We start from the raw sequence: 2,683 nt of genomic DNA, 5'->3' as shown, positions 1-2,683 counted from the left end.
CTCCAAATTAATTTTTTCATTTTCTATACCTCAATTGCACCCAAATTGACTTAATGTCCCTCAATGTGGTGCAAATTATCAGTCTCGGTAGCAAATTACGAAAATACCCCTAGTGGGTAAAAATTTGTATTTTTACTCTAAAAATTCCCATTATTTCTCTAGGCTCATAATTCATCATTATTCATCATAATTCCTCAAATAAACATCAAGATCAGCAGCCAATATCCCCCTAGAAAATTCAGCATAATGAGTTTCTGTCACGACCCGGAACTCCCCATCGAGCCCGTGACAACTGCCGCGAGGCCTCAACAAACATTCTTCACCCCGAATGTCAATCGAAACCTCGCAAATCTCTCGTATCAGCTTCCACACTTACCCGGTGAGCAATAGTTATCAAATATCAAAATTCGAAGGATTACAAATCATTTCCAAATCAGAACATAACATATTGTTTTCTGGCTCACAGGGGCATTTTCGTCATGTTTTTTCAAAAATCTCAAAACTTGTTAAAAATGTAGTAGGTAAGCAGAAAATATATATTTAATGATTTAAAAACAAATTAAGTATCTAAAACGTTCATTTGAAGTGAAAATTTGACCATTTGAATATAATAAAAATATTCAATAAAATAAACTATTTTCTTGTAAAATAATTTTCATAAAACTATCGGTACATAATTCTTATAGCGTAAGAGTTAATTATATTCATATATACTATAAAGTAAATAACCAAAGCATAAAATTTCTTTTACAATGACACATGGGCCCACATCTATCCAAAATGCATCGGAAGCTGGAAACCTACAGCTTTTACTGATTCGAGTCCAAATGAAGATCCTTGTCAAAGTCAGCTAACTATGGAATTCCCTGAGCCTGAAATGTGAGGAAATTAGGGTGGTGAGATTATAAAATCCCAGTGAGTAAACAGATACCATTTAAGCTATCTAAAGTCGAGTAAATTGAGACAATTAAAATAAGTCATCATACTGTAATTTTATTACCTTTCAACTCATTTCAACCAAATAAAATCAATCCATATAAATCGAGAAATCAACTTGGCTTATGAATTCCTTAAAACTTTGGCGTGTGCCAAAATTCATACTCGATAATACCTTGCACAGGGCATCTAACCGAGTCCGCCAAGGCTGTTAAAATTTTGTATACACTTAAAATATATTTTAGTTTGAGAAAAATATAGTTGTTCTTTGGCGTTGGCTGAGTTCCCCTTCACGTGGTGGTTTGGCGTGAAGTGAACCCTAAGGTTTACCCCAGGAGATACCTTACGCGCCTCTCCGTTCGAGGTAATAATATAATGGAGTTTACCGTGCCCCTCAATAGGCTGGTCCACGGAACCCCCTCTGCAGTAAATAATTAATATATAATCCACTAATCAATAAAATTCATTCTAGCATGACATGACAATTTATCGCAACCTAGCCTCTCAAGGTTGACTACACAGTATAAATAATTCTAACACCAAAATCAGTTTAGCCATTCATGCTCATTTATTATCATAAGCCATTCAATTCAAAACCATAAATTTGCAACACAAACTAGCAGTCTCCAATTACTCTATTTTCAAAACCAATATTCGATTTTTCAGAAAATTTATAAAATCATTTTATAAAATTACAATTTCTCTTAAAACATAGCAATTTACCATTTAAACTCATTTTTCATAAAATCACACAATTGTATAAAACTACTCTAGATAATTAAGACGATAATAAGTTCACTCACAGTATTAGGAGTAGAAATACTCCTATCTTTCGCCCTCGGGTGCAGTCTCTTACCCGAAATAATTGACTCACCACCTATCCATAATTCATGATACAAAATTCAATAAATTGTGTCAATTTATTATAAATTATTTTAGGCTCTTATCCATGCGTATGCACTAGATAGGATTTGAAATGTTTAGAGAATCGCTTAATTGTGGTGTCCGACCTAACTCGCCTATACACGGTGTAAATTCCTAAAATCCCCAATTCGACTCCAATTCTATCCATTTCAATTTCAATTATCCAATTATATCCACAATACCTCAATGACTGTGAATTTCGTCCAATTTATCAGTCTGGACTATAAATTACGCTTTTACCCCTAGTGGGTAAAAATTTCAATTTATTGCACCGAAAATTCCCATTTAATTTTCAACCTCATAATTCATCATTTTTCCACCCAATTCTCTTAAAATAAAGTCAACCTCATCCTCACATACCATTGGCTAGATTCGGCCTAGAGAAATTCATGGAGAAGATAAATATTTTTCTTATTGTTTTGCTCATAAACATGCTAAACTAACACTAAACACTAACATAGCTCAAAATCAAATTAATCTAACAACTTTCTCTCTCCTAACCCATTTTTCAGAATTGAATTCATCCTCAAATCACATGATTCAACCATGAAAAACGATGGGAAATGCATGGGAAAGGTAAAGCACAAGACAAATTTAAGAAATGTTACCTTTTTTTCACTTGATTTTTGAATTTCCACCTATTTTCCCTTTAAATTTCTTGGCTAGGGTTTTATTTTCTCCTTTCTCTCTCTTGTTTCTTGCTTGGCTGAATGTTGAAGAAGAAGAATGGGTTATGGGCTAATTTTTTTTTGCCTTTTTATTAGTTTAATGAAATAATATTATTTTATTCATATTTTGAATATTTTATTAATTCATTTTTTTT

At 32.7% G+C, this 2,683-nt stretch overlaps 1 long non-coding RNA gene across 2 annotated transcripts; it reads right to left on the bottom strand.

Annotated features, from left to right (window-relative positions):
- Nucleotides 1-834: 834 nt before the first annotated feature.
- On the bottom strand, nt 835-2,508 carry LOC108663903. Of its 2 annotated transcripts, none has more exons than XR_001930004.1 (3): nt 2,469-2,508; nt 1,740-1,813; nt 835-872 (listed from the first exon to the last, which is right to left on the bottom strand). It is a non-coding gene; the product is annotated as an uncharacterized LOC108663903 (long non-coding RNA). The 2 variants fall into 2 exon arrangements; XR_001930005.1 differs by lacking the exon at nt 835-872 and adding an exon at nt 1,325-1,357.
- Nucleotides 2,509-2,683: the final 175 nt, after the last annotated feature.

The sequence above is a fragment of the Theobroma cacao genome, unplaced genomic scaffold, assembly GCF_000208745.1.
Source record: "Theobroma cacao cultivar B97-61/B2 unplaced genomic scaffold, Criollo_cocoa_genome_V2, whole genome shotgun sequence".
Lineage (NCBI taxonomy): Eukaryota > Viridiplantae > Streptophyta > Magnoliopsida > Malvales > Malvaceae > Theobroma > Theobroma cacao.
The sequence above is the reverse complement of the archived record's forward strand: the minus strand, read 5'-3'. Positions and strand labels throughout refer to the sequence as shown.